Here is a 7,396-nt window from a genome sequence, read left to right as displayed (position 1 = left end):
AAAAGGAGGATGGTTCTAGGCAATCTCTAGAGAGCCACAGGAAGTTAGATGAGATACGGAGATTCTACAACAAGAAGTTTGAGGAGAAACACGACGTTCACCGTAACTTGGCTTCGACAGGAGAGTACTTGGAACCCAACAAAAAGGGAGAGTACCAGTATGTGTCTGGAGTGATGGGGATGGCATACAACCCTTTCTTGGACTTGGAAGCTGGAGGTGCCCACAGAAACTACGAGGTGGCGGAGCTGCTGAATTTCTGAACAGAGAAGATAATGGAGATAGACACTGTGGAGAGAGAGAGACCTAGCCTAGGTTTGATTCTCGAGAAAACACCGGAAGTAATAAGTGTGCCACGCTCAAGTAAAAGAGTAGAACTAAAAATGGGTAACGGGAACGGCATGTTGACCACGAATCTGGGAGTGGTGTGGAAATTTCTCAGGCCCTCCTGGTGTCCACATCCCCATGCGAGCCTGATCGAGGAAGTCACGGAGCGAGTGAGATTAGCGCCGACAGAGGATGAAGATTTGGCGACCTTGAGTATAGTACATAGACTGATCATGCCTCATGTGAAGGAGTCAGGTGAGGTGACGAGTGGAACAGGATCGGTAAAGAAAATGGAGCCGGGCAGTTGTCTTGACTCGACGTGTGGGAATGGCGAGCACGCCTGCGATGGACGATCATGCGTCAGGATACAGTCTTTCCAGAAGGAAGACCTAGTCACCTGGTTTGAATACATTACTGAAAGGGAGAAAAGTGAGATACAGATAGTGGCTGAGTGTTACGCGAGTACCACGGTGAACCTATCAACAGCTCTGGGGTTCTTCTCAAGAATGTGCGGTCTCCAGTCACTAGAGAGGCTAGAGTCAGAACACCACTTGGTGACCGCGTTGAGCGTGGAGTCATGGCCCGGAGTGTTGCAAGTGACCCAAAGACACATCAAGAGTTGGAAGGTTGGACTCGAAGCGGAGATGGGATTTCCCATGAGCGAAGCCTATGGTCTGCCTCTAAATGCGAAGTCCCTAGTGGGGTCAGTGATGGCCAACCTATGTGGCAGCCACTATCCATTACACATGGCGATGGTAGAAGTGTCCAGCCAGAGGGTATTGATAGACAAAGCCTTCTCAGTGCCCAAATGTGTAAGACTGGCTCGGATGTCACATCATTCACACAAGCTGTTGAGGAAGATCCGAGGAACAGTGCCGAAAGAACAAAGGGACGACTTGAGTGAAATCTGGGGTGAAGAACTTCCAAACTTGGAAGAGATCGACGTGATACACGAGAAGATGATGGAACTTGAGCCTCTCCTAGAAGCCTCGGGAGAACGCAATCTTAGGAGCATCGACCTCACACACGGGGATTGTCCATGCCACTGTCTGGCGCAGACAGTGTGGTACCCAGACCACGCCAATCTCTGCCTGATCTGGGATGTGGAAGAAATCAGGTCGTTGGGACTACCCGAGCATCAACAAAAAGTGACCATCTTGGTGGTGAGCACAATGCTGGCTCTACGATGGATGGAAGAAAATATAGCAAAATATCGAGAATCGAAGACGCCAACAGCAGAGTCGATTCACGCGATAGATTACAGCAGGAGACTTGAGTTGTTCGAGACCGCATGCAAGGTATTCGCCATACCAATGGAAGTCAGACACATGTGGAGCCGCTTGAGATTCTTTCCTTGGTTTCGCGCGACGTTAACGTCCTGGTTATACGTGGTGACGAAGGATCATATGAGGAAACATCAAAAGGAATATCGACAGTTCCAGGCCGAGATAGGACCAGATGCCTTCAAGAGACCTCTGCTGACCCATCGAAATGCGATCACGACGGGGTGAAAAAGAGTGGGTAGAGTATCCAGAAACAACACTAGAGCGAGGGAGTCGATACTAGAAGAGGACCTGGCGAAAAATGTAAGCCTGAGTCTTCACAATTCCTTCTGTACGAACCGGGAGTCGAAGGTGAAGAGCTTACCGAATCAAGCGAAGAGATTGCAAAAGCAAAGGGAGTGGATGCGATCCTATGAACAGCTGAAGGCTTGGGAGGAGATTGTGATCAGCTCCGATGACGAAGAGGCACTATTGAAACAGATCACAGTGTCAAATATATCTGGATCGGGTACCTCGAGGGCGGAGAACACGAGGTGAGCCGGTGGCTCAAAAGGAAATTCTAGAGTCTTGAGTCTTGAGAGGGAGGGGGCTCGAGGGTGAACTCGGATGAAATCTGGGTTCACGAAAAAGAAATTTTAACAAATGAGATATTGTTATTAATATGCTATATCTATTATATAAATCAAAATGCTGCATGACAATTTCCTGATTGAATAGGACAAAGAAATTTTAAAATTACCAGCTTAAAAAGCGAGAAATCATAGGTGCAGGTGTGTGCAGATTTTGATTGCTGTTTAGCGATAGTGTGAAATTTTTATATGGTTGTGAATTTTGGAAGGTAGATAAACTTAAGTCTGCTGCAAACTTCTGTAAATGACCACTGGCACTGTATCTTGAGTGACACTCGGGTTTCTGGGGTTTCACTGACAGAGACAGCACGCGATGAGGACATCGATCTTGAGTCCGGGGAGTATGTGCCAGTCGGTCATATTTGGAAGTTTGACCTTGAGGGACACAAAAATACGTGATTTTGGAGTGAAGTTTTAATTTTCAAAATTTCGAATGGAGCCTGTCATGCTCAGTTTTCTCGCACCAACTGAAAACACAAAGTGAAAAATCAGAACGACCGAATTTACAAGTGCGGGAAAATGCTTAATAAAACAGCAGGAAATTGCTATTCGCAATTTCCAGATACAAAATAAGACACGAGTAGAGCCGTCTTATCCTGAAATAGGAGGCGAGATAATCACGAGAGAAGAGTGCAATTATTCGAACTGAACCAGAGTGAACCTTCAACGGAAAGGTGGACGGCTGGAGTGTCCCAATGGTTCAGACTAAAACTTCAATTTTAGAGTCTAAACTTATTTCCTTTGTTAAAACTGATTAGTATTGAACTTATCAAGTTATCTTATTTAATTCTCGAGTTGCTCATCAATTTAATTACTCCTTATTCTCGAGTGTGTCGACATGTGAGTTCCAAATTTAGTTTTCTCGAGTGTGTTTTATGATTGTTATGTTGAGATAAGGCGAGTTTTAGGTTGATCCATCTGAAATGGATCAAAGTTCCACTGTCCAATAAAAAGTAACTTAACGGATTGTTCCGACCCTGTTTTTAACGGCGTTCGTGTATTTTGGGTATTTCGAGACCTAAGTATGGGGACGTTCTTATTTTCTAGAGTGGGGGATATTTTGGTAGTAGCCTTTAAGCTGTAACGGGTTCTAGTCTTATGTCGCAAGCGAACCGAATTGGCTCCGACCGTTCTTGAGGTAGAAAAACACAAGAGACAGTGTCCCTGACTCTTGAGCCAATGGTTATAGGGCCTATTTTTCTTAAGCCTCATATGTGACCGAAGTAGGCGACTGTTACATTTTCGAAATTGCGCAAAAAGAACAAGTAACCAACAGATAACCAACTTTAGTTAAAAATATGCAAACGGTTTTGTGCGCGTTGAAAATTCGCGTCTCAGTAAAAAGGAAAAAGTTGATTATAATGAATTTTCCTTGTATTCATCTATAAAATTGAACAATAATTGATTATAAATGATTTTCAATGGATTTTAAGGCTTGAATAATTAAAAGCAACATAATATTTTTCAATTGATTGTAATCGATTACTTTTCACCTTTTAGACATTCTGTTTTACTGCATTCTGATTGTTCAAAAATTCACTGATTTAACCTACCTGCTGACAATTTCCCCCTTTTCTGAAATGGGGAGTTAGTTAAGTGGACTCCTACATTTTTTGTTTTGTTAGTTTTATCTGAACATTAAGAAATATTTTTTTTACCGTTGAAATTGTTTTAAATTACACCTCCTGGTGCAATTTAAAGTTTTTATATAGCTTTTAGTGGTTAAATGCTCATCTCTGTTGATTTTAAGGTCGACTGCTTGAACTTAACCAAAATGTGGAGTCCACAACTTTCTTTAAGTTGTCAGTTCGTTGATGAATTGAACCCTTCTGATTATCGTACTAATTAAATAAAGAAGCATCACTAATCTAAGGGTGAATGAGCCTTTAGGGCATTACCTAGTTTTGTACAGTGCTGATTTAAATTAACCGAACAAAACGCGTTAAGCTTGAAATTTAAAACCCGTTTTTCTCAAATTGGGTTGAGTTTAGATGAAATATTATGAAGACAAAACTTGCTTAAAATTTTAGCAAAATTAATACGGTGTAATTTGTTTTGCGAAATTCGGGTCCGAAATTAAACCCCAAAAATGTGTCATTTTGGCTTTTCTTAGTTAATCAAAAATAATCAATTCCGAAAATACCCAGTCCATCACAGACATAATTATATCAAAGTGAGCCCCTTTTGTAGCCCAACAAACTTTATGAAGGGTATATTCTCCAAAAAATATCTGCAAACCGTTTAAAAACTGTTTTAAATAAAAAGTTGGTATTTTTTTTATAGTAAAAACGACCATTTTTGTCTATCAAGCAAAAATAAATTAACTTATACAATGTTTTGGAGAACATACCCCTGTTAAAGTTTGTTGGGCTACGTGAGGGGCTCACTTTAATATAATAAAATCTGTGTTCGACTGGGTATTTTTGGCGTAATTTTTGATTAACTAAGAAAAACCAAAATGACCCATTATGGGGTAAAATTTTGGGCCCGAATTATGCAAAACAAATTACTTTATATTAATTCAGCTAAAATTTTAAGCAAGTTTTGTATCTATAGTTTTTCACCTTAACTCAACTCAATTTGAGAAAAATGCGTTTTAAGTTTCAAATTTAACGCGTTTTGTCCGGTTAATTTAAATCAGCACTGTACTGTTTGATGTTTGAATTGTTGCTAATTTTGAAGAAAGCGATGAAATATTTATAATCGGGTGATTTTTCCGGACAAATTTTGACTTTTTAACTGTCATTTTTGACGGGATTTATTAAAATCTACTGAAAGCTATTGAAAGATATCCTGAACCCAAATTTAATTATGTATTTTACCTGTTGTAATAACTTTTTTGCAAAAAGTTATGGTGTGGTTTGAAAACGGCCAGTTTGGATTATTTGGGATACTTCATTCTGTTGACGCGTGAGGGGCGCTTTTCAACCAGTCCAGAAAAAATTTTCAATATGGTTTGAGGCAGCTATTTGGCTATTTGGACTTCTTATTACGTTACGTTAAGAAATAATTTTTTTCACAGTTGAAATACTTTTAAATTACACCTCCTGGTGCAATTTAAAGCTTTTATTTAGCTTTTGGTGGTTAAGTGCTCATATATGTTGATTTGAAGGTCGACTGCTTGAATTTAACCAAAATGTGGCGTCACAAGTTTCTTTGACTTGTAAATTTGTTCATGAACTCAGAAGATGAAATTGAACCCTTCTGATTATCGTACTGATTAAAAAAAGAAGCATCACTAATCTAATGGTGAATGAGCTTTAGGACAACCTCTTGTTGAAGAAAGCGACGAAATATTCATAATCGGGTGATTTTTTCCGGACAAATTTTGACTTTTTAGCTGTCATTTTTGACGCGATTTATTAAAATCAACTGAAAGCTATTGAAAGATGTCCTGAGCGCAAATTTAATTGTGCATTTTACCTGTTGTAATAACCTTTTTGCAAAGTGTTTTGGTTTGATTGAAAACTGCCAGTTTGGATTATTTGGGATACTTCGTTCTGTCTACCCATGAGCGGCGCTTTTCAACCAGTCCAGAAAAAATTTCAATTTGGTTTGAGGCAGCTATTTGGCAATTTGGACTTCTTAATACGTTACTAGACGCTTAAAGGCCTTTGTACATAAGAAGCGTGTTGTTAGAATGTTTTCAAACAAATAACCTGAAAACAACTTCAAATTTTTTTCCTAGAAAGATGGTTTATTCTTAATAATTTAACAGTCAGGAGATTTTGGTTGTCCTGATACGAGCATCCTAAATTTTTACAAGCAGAGGTAATTGCAAAGAATAATTGAAAACCAATTTTCACTGCAAAAACTTCGAATAGCTCTCGGGTCATAGCTCTTGATTACTTCCGTATCGGGCTCTTTCATCTTTTTCCAACTAAAATCGTTTTTTGGCGTGCACGACTGATTTATAAAATAGTGTTTGAAGTCAGAAACTTTTAAATAGAATAGTTGCCATGAAAGTCAAACTAAAGTAACCAGGTACTGTAAGCGAAAGTTTCATATAATCAAAATTATACGTGGCAATCCTGACGCTCTCTTTTCACTAAACTTCTCTCCACAAATTACAATTATTGGTCAAAAAACGTTTCGTGAAAATTAGAACTTGGAGAAAATTGTTTTAAAATTATTTAATTATTTGGGAATATGACGTTTTGATGTTATCTTGGGCAAAAATTAGGGGAAAATCCTTTCATTCAGTTTGTACTCTTACTCATTAAAACTTCTAACTCATTCATTTGAACTTGCTTTAGTTTTAGTTTATGATAATGAAAAAGTAACTGTCAAAAAATATATTTTCGAAAAATTACACTTATTTAAAGTGCAAGTTGTCTGAGCCATAATATTCCCAATGTTCTCAAAAAATCAGGCCAATTTTTAGGAACCTTAAATCAGAAAAAACTGGCCACCAAAAATGAGCATCAAGTGACGAGTTGCTACTGAACACAAGAAAACGGCCTAGTGACAACTTCCTGAAATTGATTATTCTTAAAGTTACTTTTTAAATGGTTTTGGTGTTTGTTAGTTTTTCCGAAATTCAACTAATCGAGATTATTATTTATGTTTAGCAACTGTTGTATTTCACCTTCCTGCTTAGATTCGAGCTTTTTATTCTCATTTAAGCTCTGCTTTTTTGCTGTTGTTGAATAAACTTATGAACAGTTAGATTAGCAACACCCATGCTATTTTGAAAGGCTCTAAGCCAACCCTTTGAGCTGCTCGTCACGCTATCTTATTTTCGGCCGGATAGATTCGTGCAGCTTCTTAGTCTAATACCAATCTTAATCTTCCTCTTATATCTCCCAGTCTCAATAGATCTAGTGTTCACCGGTTTGCGCGAGTTAGTTCCAGAATGAGAACAACTGTATTCTAAGTTAAGTTCAAATTGTTCTGGCGTTGAAACTACAAGTAGTTTCAACACTTAACAAATAAATAGGTTGTTAGTTTGATGGAGTATGACTGGTTAGTAATAAATTTTTTATAGAGCTAAAACATCATAATAATAACCAATGATAAATACTAGTTTAGATCTGGTTCCACCCATCCGGGGTTTAGAGAGTTTTAGTTTTTCAATGTTCTATTGTAGTGTAGGATGGACGATGAAGTTTATTTAGAGACTGCGAACATATTCTTTTTTTCTGGTTTGGAAGATAAGAT

Source organism: Symsagittifera roscoffensis, chromosome 5 (assembly GCF_963678635.1).
Source record: "Symsagittifera roscoffensis chromosome 5, txSymRosc1.1, whole genome shotgun sequence".
In the NCBI taxonomy this organism is placed as follows: Eukaryota; Metazoa; Xenacoelomorpha; order Acoela; family Convolutidae; genus Symsagittifera; species Symsagittifera roscoffensis.
This window is presented reverse-complemented; position numbering follows the sequence as displayed.